We start from the raw sequence: 16,229 nt of genomic DNA, 5'->3' as shown, positions 1-16,229 counted from the left end.
AACTTCCCCTTTACTTTATCTACCCAACCCCCCCCCCCAAACCCTAATCACTTCCACCTATCAGCCGTCTTTGAACCCCCTCGTCTCTCAAACTCTCTCGAACCCTCCTGGAACCCTAATCGTCTCCGACCCCTTTTCCAGCGTGATTCCACCGGAATCCATGGCGTCTTAGGCCATGGACGGTCTGTACTCACCCTTTCTCACCATTAGACCTAAGCCATTCAAGGCTGTGAAGCCTGACTTCGATGGTTCTCTTCAAGATCTTCTCAGATTTGTCGATCTATGGCTTCTCCGGCCACTACTTCATCGTATTCAAGCAATATGAGCCTTTTCGACTCAGGATCTGACTTTCCTCAAGACTTTTCTCATTTCTAGGGTTTTCTTTACAACCCTAAACTGTTCGAGGTTCTTTACTTGCTTATTCTCTTAGATCTGGAACATGTCTGTGTTCTATTGAACTTTTTAAAGGTTTTCCCCAGATTCTCTTTTTTTCAAAATCGTTTAATTTCGATTTAGGTTTTCCGAAAAGTTTCTTCAAAATACCCTTCTGATTCTTTTTGTTCTTTCTTTATGTGTGTTTGTCCGATTTCTTTTACTATGCATGTAGTGTTCTTCTACTTTCTTTTCTCCTATGCTCACATGTTAATGCTATATGTGTTTACGATTGAGTTCTTTGATTTTCTTGGCGTTAATGTACTATGTTTGTATTTTTACTAAGCATGATTCATCTTGTTTTGCCTAAGTTTGTATCTTTTTCTTCTGAACTTGTTAAATTCTGAGTTTTTCAAACGTGTTCTCCATGCTCTTAACTGTGTATCTTGTTTGTTTGTTTCTCATGAGTCTTTGGAAAGGACTCCTGAGCCTCTATCATGCGGCTTGCCTTCTCATCTCTATTGTCTGACTCAATTCGAAACCCTAAGATTTGGGGGTTTCTTGGCAATTTTGATTCTTGTGTGCGAGTTAGCGTTCCTCTTTGGGACCCTGGACTCTCAGACTCCTCGTGAGTCTACAAATTGGACTTGTACCACTTTTGCTTATGATTCTGAACCCCTCTTTGATTAAACCCTCTTCTAAATAATTTGACAATCCCTTCTTGATTTGTGTGTTTTATATATAAGGACTCTGCTTTCAAAAGGTTTTTCCAACTAATTGATTGATTCCGAAATCCTCTTAATAAGGTCCGACTGATTTTCTTTGATTGAATCTCCTTTACCTTTTCCTGACTTGGTTCATTCAAATTGAACTTGTAATTTTGGTTTCACTGGCTGTTTGATTGATTCCCTTTCCATAATTGTCACAAACCGTGTACCATTGATTGTTTTCCTTAAATAACTTCTATGTATTTACCCCTTTTGTGCTACTTTGAAAAGTTTTAATTAAAATTTCTTTCCTTATCTGGCTTTTACCCGTCGAAATCAGAATCCCTTAACCAAAGGGAGACTGATTTCAATGATATATTCCTTGCCTTTCTTACTTATTTCTCTGCACTATAAAAAGGACTGCCCCTCTGCACTTTTACACACGACTTCATTCTTCACACAACCTTCACACCACTAGTCTTTAAAATACTTGCACACTTGCAATACTGTTTTGAATTCGATATTCTGCTTTGCTTGGGATCTTTTGGAACCGCTTTGCTTGCAACTTGGCTTTTTCAAGACTATTGTTTTTTACTTATTTCTTCTGAAACTAGTATGTTCTGATTTAACTTCTCTGCCTCACCCCTATGTGTTTACTTACAGTTTCTGCAATCCTGTTTACTTTACTACGCATGATTCAATGATATATAGCTAATATGTTCCTTCCTTGCATCTGTTTCTATTGTAAATCCCTACCCCCCATTCCCCTCTATGTGTCTGAGTTAAGGTTCTTGGCCTGGCAGTACCCAAATTACTGCCCAGGTCAGAACCTGATCCTCAATGGATCCTAACTCCCAAGTTTTGGCTGACAGGCTGGTCAGGGGTGTGCCAGCATTCCCAATTGTTGGGCATGACCACCAGCCTGCCGTGGCTGTCCCTAATTCCCCCCCCCCCCCGAATGCACTTACACTTATTCTTAGACTCTTAAGTTCTGCCCCCTCTTATGAGCCTTGCTTTGGGACCTGGAGCTCCCTCTTAACTTGGACATTCGAGGGCTGGCTATTCCACACCGCACCATAATCTTAATTCTGCAATATAATTGGGTGTAAGCACTGCCTGGAGTTCATAAAGCTCCTTCGAACTTAGACAAACCCAAAGGATGAGAAAGGCTTTTGGAAGTTCTGATCCTGGAAGTTGGTTTATCTCATATTGTTGGACTTTGAGTCTGAATTAGGTTATTTGGTTGTGGTTGGAACTTCTGATGTAATTTTATTTCCTTACTTTTCCGATTCATTTTGGACTGTAATAATTTGTAATAACTATTGGGGACGGCTAGTGGAAAGGGATTGGAATGATTGTATGCAAAGGGTAGATAACTTGCCTATAGGATTTTTAATTTCTGCATTCACATAGACAGCATGCCTATAGGTTATTTACTTCTGCGTCTCTGCATATAGAAATTCTATCTCTATGTCCCTGCATTTCTGCATATAGAAATATGATCATAGGTTTCTTTTCTGCACTTCTGCATATACCTATCATTAGGCAAACAATCATAGGTCTAATAATAATCAACTTCATTCTAGATACCATGCCTATAGGACTCTTGCATCTACGTAATCGTTTAAAACCAATAACGCTTAGATAACTTGCCTATAGGAATAATCAATCCAATCAGCCTCGTCTATTTTATCTATACGTTTAAAACCAGTCATAAGTTCTTTTAAAATCTGCAGATCTTTTGTCTATAAAACCAGTGATCCTTTCTTTAAAATCAGGACGCTCCGCTAGATATCATGCCTATAGGTCTCACTTAGGCAAACCATTAGCTTTTTAATTAACTGTGTCAGCTCTGATAACTACCTGACAAGGCTATTTTGGACTCCTCATCTGAGAAATATGTGATAAATCAACCTGTCCTAACGCTTTAAATTTAATTCAGACCATAACCAGTATTTGAAGTCATGCTATATATTTGCCTTTAAGTGAGGAGGCCTGTTTGAGCCTTAACTGTTGTTTGCTTCTCCCCTATTTGATTATGTGTTTTTGTTTGTCGCCTAGACTTTTATCCTTTTAAAACTTCTGAAAAGCCCCAACTCCCTCCCCTTTAGTATTAGTAGTCTCAATGCCTCCGGGACTGATAGGATCGGGATGGGTAATAGCATTCAATAAGTAACGATACTATTCCACGCTTTAATACCTTAATGGGGTGGGAAGGGTAGACATGGATATGATGATCACGCGATAATACCACGCGTATAATTGGTTACCGGGTGTTGCGTGGATGATCCATGTTATTTATAAACTAGGACCCCCCTCCCTCCTTATGTACTTTCGTTATTGTTTTCTTTAAACTGTCAGTTTCCAGCTCTTTAAACCTTGTATTTCGCTTCAAATCATTTAAAACCTCTTTGAATTTCCAGCACTGTTTTCTTTTTAAACTTCCGCCCATTTCACTTCTTTTGTCTGATTGTTTGCACTCATTATTTGATCCTTATTTTGCTGCACTTATACATTCTTTTAAACAACTATGAAACCACCTATTTTGTGACTTCAGCATGTTTATTTAACCTTTATACATTCCTACTTGTAATCGTTATGTGGAAGTTGTCTTGTATGTTTACCTGTTTTAAAGTCACAATTGTAACATGGACGGGAACCACACTAGTGGATCTTGGGGGGTGCCTAACACCTTCCCCCTGAGATAATTTCAAGCCCTTACCCATTCTCTGGTTCTTCTTTCTTTTAAATTCTTAGTGTCCTAATGCACTTAATCATTAGGTGGAGACTCTTCTAAATCTCAAACCCAAATTCCCAAAAGGAATAGAGTTGTCGGCCCAAATGTCATAAACCCGATTTCGCCTTTAGAAAAAGTGGGCATCGACAGCATGGCGACTCTGTTGGGGATTTCTTTAGGCTTTTACCATTTCATGTTGCTTGTGACTTTACTGCTTCTTTATTGCCTTTATTTAATGTCTTTATATCTTTTCTATTACAAAACTGACTTGGTTCTTTCTTTCTTTTCTTTAATGCTTTCTTTTAGCGCTTTCCTTCAATACTGTTGTAATTACGAGCAATTATTGTAATCATTACTTTATGAACGTGAAAGTACATGACAATTTGTTAATTATTGTATTGCATTTTTTCAAGATCATATTCCACTCGTGCAAACAAAATACCATAACAACGCTTATACTGAGTGGTTGCGCCCTTCCAATATTATCGTCCCTAAATTTGACAAAGGCATATTTGCGGTAAAACTAGTCGATCAGCGGTGCCGTCGACAGTTCCGCGCCTTTCCCCTCTTGAGTTGTTCGCTCAAGGGTACGAAGTCTAATACCCCATAAAAACCATTTCCCTATAATATTGTGCATGCATCATGATCAAACTTAGCCGAGTCAGTTATGTGGTCCGCATAATGACTCTTTAAGATAGCCTTGTCCAAAGTCCACTGGGTTTCCTTGAAACCCAAACGGACACTACCACGTTCTGTGCATTCATTTGGAGAACTAAATGCTTCTTATGCTAATTATTGATGTTAAATAGTCGAGTCCGGTGGGGGAAAAGGGCCTAACCTTTTGTTTTGCAGAAAATGAGGCACGAAGTCCCCAAATTCGGCATGGTCACCAACATCCACCCCAAGTTGTTGAGTTGGTGGGGAGATCTCCATTCCAGCGATCAAGCTCTTGTCAGAAAGTATCTAGGAAACCTGCCTTCTCTCCTAGACACTCAACCTACAAGCAAGATCATAGAAGCTGCAACTTTGTTTTGGGACTGTGATAGATCGGTGTTTCGCTTTGGGGACATAGAAATGACACCTTTACTCGAGGAAATAGGAGGACTAGTTGGGATACCATGGGAAACTCCGGGTTTGCTAATGCCGGAAAATCATAAGGGTAGGGGTTTTCTTAAGATGATGGCTCTAAAGAAGAATCCCGACTTGACATGTTTGGAGAAGTCTTACATTCCCTTTGACCATTTGTATGAAAGGTACGGCCATGGCAAATCATACCGTACCTATCCGGACGAATTCGCCATCACCTTATTGGGGCACATCCACCGAAGGGTATTTGTGTTTATGTTCTGTTTCTTGGGGATGATAGTTTTTCCGACAAAGAAAGCAAGAATCCATACCAGACTGGCCATGGTCACCAAGACCTTGATGGAAGGAATTAACGGGAAGCCATTCAGCCTTGTGCCAATGATAGTTGCAGAAATATACCAAGTCCTATAAAGATGTCAACTAGAGGCCAAACATTTTGAGGGATGAAATTTGCTACTCCAACTATGGCTCATGGAGCACCTCCATATACCGGAAAATCCCGTAGAGACTGGGATGTTCGCCCACCCAAAGCAGATGAATTATATGCCCAACATGTTCGCCCAACCAGAGAATGCTAGAGAGTAGGTCGAGCTCTTCGACAATCTTACTGAAGACCGGGTGCAATGGATGTTTGAGTGGTTCCCTACTGAAGAATTCATCATACGGTATAGGGATGCTCCATTTCTGATACTGATCGGTTTAAGAGGGACCTACCCGTATGTCCCTATCCGGTTTATGAGACAGGCAGGTAGGAAGCAGGTTATACTAAGGGTTGACAAGATGAGCCATTTTCGAGCCGACTTCCAAGATGACGACAGTCCGTACAGGTGTCAGGCTCAGCATATGTGGCATAGCAAAATTGTCTTGGGAAGAGACACCATCGAGGCAGATCGCTACCATGCTGGTTGTACTCCACAATATCTAGGCTGGCTGGAGGACAATCACAACGATTTGGGTTAGCCCGAATTTGTTCGAGGTCACAGGATTATTGATGAAAAGGCTGAAGCACAGGTAAAGTACAACCAACTGCGCAAGAGGATGCGGGAATGTGAAAATGAGCACCGTGAAATACAAGAAACCAATCAAAAGCTAATTGGAGAATTGAAAGATATGGCTGTCGGCGCCAACAAACGACTGATCTGTTTGGAGCGGGGCATAGTGGAGCTGGAAAAGAAGTTCCTGAAGAGGGTTGAAGATTGTCGGGTTGCTGAAGGAAATGAAGTCGGACATCTGGCGAGGGCCTACTTGTTGCTAGGATTGCGCGAGCTAGGAGAACTGTACGAGGGAGCCAACAGTGACGAGTCTGGGGAAGGTCCTTCTGGGACCAAGTAGATAGGAGTTTATTTTTGCTTTACAAATGTAATAAGGCCTATGGCCACCAGTGACACTTTTATTTCCTATTATTTAGTGTCGTTTTGGGATTTGCCTTATTTTTTATCAATAAATGAGGCATTTAGCATTCTAGGTTCTCCAAATCTACTTGTCGCTAGGCCAACCTCGGGCACAATGAGGCTTCCAACTAAGGACGCGATTTATATTCTTACACTATGTGTTTAAATATTGCAATGTTTTCTTCTCACGATCCCTACTAACTTGTTACCTTTTGTTTTTACTTTTGCTTATTCCCCTCCCCAAAGGTTAGTTCGTGCACTCTAGCATCGTCATCATATTCCACAAGATCCAAGGGTCCTCCGCCTCCTCCTCATCCGAGTCCTATCGAAAACAAGAACAAAGGAAAGATGGAAGATTTGAGCAACAATATTCAGGTTTCCAAGGAAAGTGCCTCCCAGCTCGAATAGAAGTTATTGAAATTTCAAGAAGAATTGGACCAAGTTCGGAACTTGGCAAGCTTGTCATTTTCCCTCACTTCCCCGGATATCAGCTTTCCCAACACTCAAAATCCCATACCTCCTCAAAACATCCCGAAGCCACAAAAACAACCCACTCCACATCACCACTGCAACACATGCCACACTTCAAGCAACACCCCACTGCTCATCCTCGAACCATTGAACTCCACAAATGATCATCACCACAACACCCACATTTATGTGGAAACCATACCACACCCCATTCAGCCCGCCTCAAGCACACCTGAGTCTGATGACAAAGACTCTCTTATCAAGAATCTTGCCGCAGAACTCAAGAAGCTGACTACCTGAGTTCAGGGTGTTGAAGGAAGCAGGGGGATCGAGGGACTAAATTACGAAGACCTTTGCATTCAACCAGATGTCGAACTGCCCGAGGGGTACAAACCTCCCAAGTTCGAAATGTTTGATGGTACAGGAGATCCCAGGGTACACTTGAGGACATACTGCAACAAGTTGGTCGGAGTAGGGAAAGATGAGAGAATTCGAATGAAGCTTTTCATGAGAAGCTTTAAGGGAGATGCTCTGTCTTGGTACATTAACCAAGAACCCAAGAAGTGATCAAACTGGGTTAGTATGGTGTCCGACTTCATGGACAGGTTCAGGTTCAACATGGAGAATGCACTAGATGTGTTTTACATTCAGAATTTAAAGAAGAAACCTAGAGAAATGTTCCGCAAGTATGCCACCCGTTGGAGATCAGAGGCTGCTAAGGTTCGACTTGCTTTAGGGGAAGAACCGATGAACAAGTTTTTCGTCAGGGCTCAGGATCCGCAATACAATGAAATACTGATGCTGATCGAGAACCATAAATTTTCTGATATCATCAGGCTGGGAGAAAGGATTGAAGAGGGCATCAAAAATGGTATGGTCACTAACTTTGAAGCTTTGCAAGCTACCAATAAGGCTCTGCAGTCCGGTGGTACATCGAAGAAGAGGGACGTAAGTGCCGTAACGGTTGCACAGAGAACCAAATCACCAGTCAAATATCAGACCTACCCGATATCTCCACTTACATATCAACCCACTCCAAATTTCCAAGCACCCACACCTTCCTACCAAGCTCCACCACCTACCTATCAATCACCTCCACCTCCCACATACCAATCCACTTCACCTAAATATTCCCAACCCGCACAAGTCCACCAAGCCTATAACACTCAACCATCCCACTATCAATCACCTCCTACTCGCCAAAACTTTCCTAGACCCCGGCCAAATTTTGACCGCAGACCTCCCAAATAATACACCGCCAATGCCGAGCCAATCGACCAGCTGTACGAAAGACTCAAAACCGCTGGTTATGTCACCCCTGTCCCTGCCGCTGGCTTGGAAGGTTCTATGAGTGATAGCCATGTCTATCGTCTGTTTTTTTGTTTACTATCGAGAGTTACGAGACTAGTAGTAAATTTCTGTTGTCCTTCTCGGTAGACTTGATATAATTTATGAGTATTTTTGCTACGAGCCCTGATTTTATGCTCCACCGGTGTGGGAGCCAGTACTTGTTATAAATTGGGATGGAATTGATCTAGTGAGAGTTCCAACTGATTTGATGTGTACCCTACTTGATTTACAGAGTTGAGGGGAGAACCCTCGTTGTTTTATGTGATTTGATATGTTGAGATCGGGCTGTGTACCGCGGTGGGAGTTATGTCGTAAACCCGATTTCGCCTTTAGAAAAAAGGGGGCATCGACACCTACATCGCCATACCAAGCCAACAACAACGAAAACAACAACAACAACAACATCACAGCAGGACAAGCCCATCCCGCTAGAGAAAAATCGAGGGCTGGCCAATGGCGAGACCAGCATAAGACCTTAAGGCCATAGGCCTCAAACATCGCATAGCAACAAAGGCCGGAAAAGTGGCTGGGAAAGCAAGAAGGGCATGTATCGGAGAAAGCTTTTTGAATGAATAACTCATCGCAAAGGAGCCCTATATATATAGAGGGAGAGCAAAGTAACCAACGTCGCCATTACCGCCCTTTAGAAACGTAGCGACAGGTGAAATTAATGCGTTCGTGGAAGATGAAACGATAGCGAAAAAATAGCGGCACGGAGTGACAACAACGATGCGGCCCCGAAGAGCGAGAAATCTTAATATTTCTAAAAAGTTCCGATGGAGCGGGAAAGAAAAATGCCTCGACTTCTGTGAAGAAAGGCTGAGCCATCGGCTTAATGGCATGCCGAGGACCCACGAGGAGGAGCGTCAAAAACATTTCTTATCACTTCCTTCTAAGAAACGCGGAGACTATCTGTGTGCGGGGAAATCGGGAGACTGATTTTCCCTCGACATAATGCTTCGAAGAACAAATCCCAAAGGCACGGGATCTCGGTTCGGTCGCCTCCCTCGAGATCTAACCGATGCCTTGCTCAGATCGGGCATCGGCTAGAGACCCTAATGGGCGAAGATATCCCCTGAGGGATGTATTCGGGGTCCACGAGACTTATCCAAACGGCTCGACGTCAGCTCCCCTACAACCTAAGAAAAGCAGGCTGTCACATCTCATTCTTTTGTTGTATTGTTTATTCAATATTATGTTTGGACGCCCCCTTTTTCTATAAAAGAAGGGTCATTAACACCTTGTATCTCCATCTCCATTTGTCTTACAAAGAAAGCAATAATATTCTCTCTCTCCCTTTCTCTAGATCTCTCTTTGGTTCTAAATCATATCTATTGATAGCTATTCTCTTGGTTTGTCAAATAAATATATCTCGAGATCATCCTTAGTATTTCATTGTTTCTTCATTTATTCTTCGTCATTTAGCTCAAAATTGACGATATAAACCCTTGTATGCACATATTTATCTGTTATCCCCTTCACGATTACCCTCGATAAGGTTATCTTCGATAGGCTCGAGGTAGGCTCGAGGTCTGGCCCCGAGGTATCTACTGGCTTGTCCTAAGCCCGGGAAAATCCCTTACTGGTTCGATTAACCTTTTTGGCTAGCTCGATCTTTATTGTTTTTACTCCACATTTAGCACTAATCACCCTTTCAAACTAGCTCGAGAATAGATCACGTATTTTTAGAATCCCATTTACAAATTTAATTGTTGTTACAATTTTCACGGTAAACAGGATGCCTAGGAAAAGGTAAAGTTGATTCAGGAGTGACTTTGCACGGCACAGTCCAGATAGAAACGTTACGTGGATTAGAAGGCACGTCATTTATTTTTTATGGTAGGCGAGAAGGTACTCTTGAAAGTCTCGCCGATGAAGAGAATCATGAGGTTCGGGAAGAAGGACAAGTTGAGCCCAAGATTTATAGGTCCATTTGAGGTGTTGAGACGAGTTGGGGAGGTTTCTTATGAGCTTGTTTTGCCTCCCAGTCTGTCGGGAGTTCATCCGGTTTTCCACGTGTCTATGCTCCGGAGTTATCATGCTGACAGGTCGCATGTGTTAGACTTCAGCACGGTTCAGCTAGATGAGAGCCTGGATTATGAGGAGGAGTCAGTGGCGGGGCTAACCAGTCCAGGAGGCAACTTGTGAGGCCGAGGAGGACATGCAGAACAGATATCCACACTTATTCAACACTCCAGGTATGATTCTAGACCCGTTTGAGGACGAACGTTTGTTTAAGAGGTGGAGAATGTAACTACCAGACCGATCGTTTTGCTTTTTAGAACCCTGTTCTCCTAAATAAGACTCCCCGTATGTGATTTTACTATTTTATGACTTGCAGGGATGGTTGGTTCGGGATTTTGAAGGGTTCGGGTTGAAATAAGAGCATTTGGTTCCTTAAGGTTGGCTAAAAAGGCTAAGTTTGACTTTGGTCATCATTTTTAGTAAACGACCTTGGAATCGGGATTTTATGGTTCCAACAGGTTTGTATGATGATTTCAGACTTGGGCGTATGTTTGGATCGGGTTTTGGATGACCCGGGAGAGTTTCGACGCCTAATAGTAAAAGTTGGCTCTTTGAAGGTTTATTTGATTTGGAGTAGGTTTTTGTGTTATCGAGGTCTAATTGGAATTTCGAGATCGGAATGGTGATTTCAGACTTACACACAAAACTTGGTGTCATTTTGAGTAGTCTAAGTACGATTCAGCGCGTTCAGAGCGATTTGGAAAGTTGAAGTTCATATTTCTATTCAATTTGGTTTTTGGGTGCGATTCTTAGTTTTGTTGTTTTACGCGTTTCGAGAGTTCGAGCAGGTCTGTATTATGTTTATGGACTTGTTGGTGCATTTGGACAGGGTCCCGAGTGGCTCGGGTGGGTATCGAACCACCAGAGCAATGTTGGAAAAACCAGAAATTCCAATTCTGCTTTCCTTCTTTGCGAACGTGGAAGGACCCTCGTGTTCGCGTAGAAGGATTTGGGGGTACAGGGGCTGGGGGAATTTTTCTCTTCGCGTTCGCGTAGGAAGGGCTGCATTCGCGGAGGCCTGGACCCTTTAGCCTTCGTGGTCGCGGTTGGAGGGCCACGTTCGCGTAGAAGCCTGGGCCTAAGCCATCGAGTTGCCCTTCGCGTTCGCGAGCCAGGCCCCGCATTCGCGAGCCAGCCCCCTCGTTTGTGTAGAGGCTTTTCTTGGGCACCTCATGTTTTTCCTTCACGATCACGTGGTTTTGGACGCGATCGCATATAAGGACCCCTGGGCAGTGTCTTATTTGAAATTGGGAATTAGGCTATTTTAAGCTCATTTATTGCACCCTTGGGCGATTTTGGAGCTTTAAAGAGGGGGATTTCAACCTAGCTATTGCAGGTAAGTAATTCCTACCCAATGTAAGTTCAATACATAAATTATTTAACATGTAAATTTAAGGGTTTAGATGAAAAACCTAGGTTTCGATAAAATGGGATTTAATCATGAAAATGATTATGGGATGGGGAAAAAAATTATATATTCGAGTTCGTGAGGAAATGGGTAAAATTTATATTCGAAAATTTCCTAAATCCGGGCATGTGGGCCCGAGGGTTTTTTAGGAATCTTCCATTTGGGGTTGGGTAATTATTCTAATGGTTAAATTACAAACTTGCGAACATGTATTGATTATTTTATATAATATTTGACTAGCTTCGAGTCGTTTGGCACCAAGTTGAGGATTTAAAGCATAGTTGCGGATTGGAAAAGTGAACTTGAGGCGAGGTAAGTCTCTTTTCTAACCTTGTAAGAGGGAAACTCGTCCCCTTAGGTGTGTTTTGTTGTAATTTACTTATGTGGGGAGCTACGTACGCACTAGGTGACGAGAGTCCGTTCGAAGCTATATTCTATGTGATGTCTGGGTAGCCTTAGGTTTAAATCATGCTTTGTTGACACCGTTATTTGATTATGCTTATTAATTGCCTTGAATAGAGCTGACATTGAGGATTTCAAGAATTAAAATATTCAGTTTAGACTATTTTGGAAAGAATTGATGAATTATACAATAACGCTGAGAAATCTATGTTCACTCGCATCACAAGTATTTTCGCAAGCGAGGTAAATTCCACTACTCTCATGGGGGCGGATAGATGCATCTATTGTTCGGTGCACAGTATATATATTTGTATGTTGGATCGGGCCGTACGACCTCGGCATAATTCGTGTGTAATAATACTTGAAGCCCAATTATACTTGATATCATTTTATTGGCTTGAGAGATTAAGTTGTTAAATAATTAAAATAGATTTAGGATATACCATCAGCAAAAGAATTAATTATTTTTTTCTTGTTGTTGGGTTTTCAGTTTCATGTATATAGCCCATGCTTATTTAGAATTTCCGTTATTTTATTATTAGCCCATAGTAAGTGTCGAAGTCGATCCCTCGTTACTACTTCTTCGGTCAGACTAGATACTTACTGGGTACACGTTGTTTACGTACTCACGCTATACTTCTGCACTACCCGTGTAGAATCTGAGACAGGTACATCTGGTTATCATCCCGGCTCGCACTCCTGATTCCACGATACCCTGCGGTGAGCTGCCTTCCGAGCCCGTTCTGTAGCACCCGAAGTCTTTCTTTTGCTTTTATTTTTTGTCTATTTCACTTCAGACATTAGTGTAGTATTTTTTTTTGTATATTCTACTAGTAGCTCATACACTTGTGACACCAGGTTTTGGAGATTTTGCTATTAGGCACATGATGATTTTTGGTTATTTACTCATTTTATTTGCTCTTAAAGTTATTTATCTCTCTTTTTATTAAATTCTCATTTCTTAATTATTCAATAATTAAATTCAAATATATTTATATTGTTAAAATAATAATTACACGGTTAACTCATTGTTGGCTTGCCTAGCGGTAACGTCAGGTGCCATCACGTCCTGTAGAAGAAATTGGATCGTGACATCCCTGACACATACAATCAATAAGCTCAATTTCCACAGGCCTAATGCCAATTAAGTTAGTTGGCCCATTTCCTTTCTTCTTAAAAAAAAAAATAATAATAATAATATACAGGTGGACCTTCATTAAAAATAAACTCTAGCACCCCATCACCATATAATTCCACACCTGGCTTATTCTTTAATAAATCAATGGATGGCCCAATAGCCAAAGTTGTCCAAAATGGCCAGTAGTTCAAATACTCAAATAGCATGCCCGTTCCCTTTTAAAATGGCCAACACAAGTAAGGGTCAGCCCATTTTCTGTAGAAAGGCTGCCCATTCTTTAAAATAACAAGTTCGCCCAACTTTTATATTTTTATTTAGTCAAATAATCTCAATAAAAATCAGTTTTCTTTTATTAAAATAATTTTATAACTTAGCCTCCTTAATAATTAATTTAAATGTTAGGCAACTAGTAGGCACACTTTAACTTTTCATTCATGGACACGCTTGCATAGTGTGATGTTCAACATTCTGTAAATTAAATCAATAATCTCATACCTTATCCAACAGTTTTAATTAATCCTTTGCTAAAATTGTGGATTCGCTTGCGTAGTGCGATAGTTGACATATAATTAATTCCTTCGAATGTAATATTTTTTTATAAAAGTAATAACATACTAATAACCCTTGTCATGACTCTGGATTCGCTTGTGTAGCGCTGTTATGATAAATTTAATGAATTTCGTCTCAATCACGCATTCACTTGCATTGCGTAGTTATGACATCTTATCATTAAAAGTATTCTTTAATTTTTCTAATAATCAAGAAATAAAAGCGGATAGGTAAGCATGAAAACCAATAAAATACAATTTGTTCAAGATTAATAGAAGCCATTTTTAGTCAATAAAAGCGACCGTGTTAGAACCACGGACTCAGAGAATGCCTTACACCTTCTCCCCAGTCAACAGAATTCCTTGCCTGGACTTTGTTTTCGCTGACCAGATAATAAAAGAGTTAAATCTTCCTTTGAATCGGGATTCGAATAAAAGATGACTTGGAACATCCGAAATCAATTCCAAGTGGCGACTCCGAACAATAAAATAATCCCCATATCAAAATTGTCACTTTAATTGGAAAAATTCTTTAACCCACAATAATTCATAATACTTATCTTTTGGGGTAAAAAAGGGGTGTGACCGTCCATCTTCACTACCAAGCATTTTTCCCCTCGGTGGCGACGATTCAACATCGTTCCCCGGTAAAAGCTAGGGGAGAACAGATGTATTAAGTGCTGAAGTGTCAACTCGACCACACTAGCTCAGCAAATTTGGTAAGCATCTTTATAAGTTTATAAACGTGCGGCGCGAGCTGAGCTGGGCAAACGCCGTAATAAGGACAGAATTACTCCGAGAGCGTAAAGAGAGAGAGAGTAGCCAACTTGGAAGGGGTAGGCATAGAAAGCGCAGTACCCAGGACGGTGGACATGCACTATATCCCACCCAGTCGGGATTTATTCAATATGATTGGGAAGGCCAAACTTAGCTTTAAGCTACTCCAATTCCTTCACTGTCATCACTGACCGAAAGGCTCTAGGTTCAGCATCAGGTGATTTGGTGAAATCGGATCTAGAATCAGGGTTACGTGGAATTATCTCTTCCACCAATGGGAAGGTTCCATCCTCAATGGTGGCAGGAACACTCTTCTCATGGAAGGGAAACAACACTGCCAAGGGGGCCACATGACTTCCCCTCACCAGACTCAGAAAGCATGTCACACATAGATAGGAAAGACATGTATCAAATGAGGAAGAGCTAAGAACAATGCAATTCACTGGAACGAAGAAGAGAAGTTCGAAGCAAGAAGAGAGAAAGCAAAAAATATGGGATTTCGAAACTACAAAAACCTTAAACCTCAAAATTGCGTCAAAATACCTCTATTTATAAAGGTCTTGGAACTAGAACCGAAAACGGCTCATCATTACTGGCACCGAAACCGAAGCGACAGGTTCAATCAAAAGTCACACGCGAAATGAAGCAATAGATCGGGAATATGCATCATATCCTAACTCGTGAACATCATAGTTCCAGCAAATCGCCGGGAATGTGATGACCCGATAGGTCATCTAGAGTTTTAGAACCTAATATTGTATTTCGAAGCCTCCAATGAGCTTCTTTAAGCCTTCCACGATTTGCATGTGCAGTCCGGGTATTTTTCAGAAGGCTTTTATGTTAAAAACTGATAAAGATAAGAATTTTGCTCGAAAATCCATTTGAGTTGACATCGGTTAACATTTTGAACAAACGGACCCGGATCCGTGTTTTGGAGATTCTGGTGGGTTTGTATCATGTTTTGGGACATGTGCGTTTGCCCGGAATCGAATTCGGAGGTCCCTAGCTCTAGTCATTGGTTTTTTTCGAAAATTGAATGTTTAAAGGTTTAATGATTTTTAAGATTTGACCAATATTTTATTTTGTTGATACCAGGTCCGTACTTTGCTTCTTGAGCCCGGTGGAAGTCCATTACTATATTTATGACTTGTCTGTGAAATTTGGTGAGAAACGGAGTTGGTTTGACGTGATTCGTATGTTCGCTTGTTAAAATAGAAGATTTAAAGTTTTCTTGAAAATTTAATTTGATTTGGTGTCCGATTTGTAGTTCTAGGCGTTATTTTGGCATTTTGATCGCGTGAGCGAGTTCGTATGAGGTTTTTGGACTTGTGTGCATAATTGGTTTGGAGCCCTGAGGGCTCGGGTAAATCTCGGATAGGCTACGGATGGTTTTAGACTTAGAAAATCTGGTGTTTTCCTCAGTTCAACTGTCATCTGGTTTCCTTCTTCGCGATTGCAAAGGTACTCTTGCGATCGTGAAGAGTGAACTGAGCTGGGTGGCTTTTTTTCTATCTGAACGCGAGACACTGGTCACGAACGCGGAGAACTGAGGGGGTCTGCTCTACGCGAACGTGTAGTGTATTGAGGTGGGGGTAGGGAATCTGGGGTGACTCTATGCGAACGCGAGTCTAATCTTGCGAATGCGAGGAATCTACTCTTCGCAAACGTGTCAGGTTTCACGCGTACGCGATGAACACCTAACGCTAGTGATTAAAACAGTCCCAAAAACGGGAGTTTGCCCATTCTTTTAAAATTTCAATACTAGAAAACCCTAGAGGCAATTTTCCCAAGAGCTTTTCTTTCCCAATTTGTTAGTA

This window comes from Nicotiana attenuata, chromosome 6, assembly GCF_001879085.1.
Source record: "Nicotiana attenuata strain UT chromosome 6, NIATTr2, whole genome shotgun sequence".
Taxonomy (NCBI): domain Eukaryota; kingdom Viridiplantae; phylum Streptophyta; class Magnoliopsida; order Solanales; family Solanaceae; genus Nicotiana; species Nicotiana attenuata.
This window is presented reverse-complemented; position numbering follows the sequence as displayed.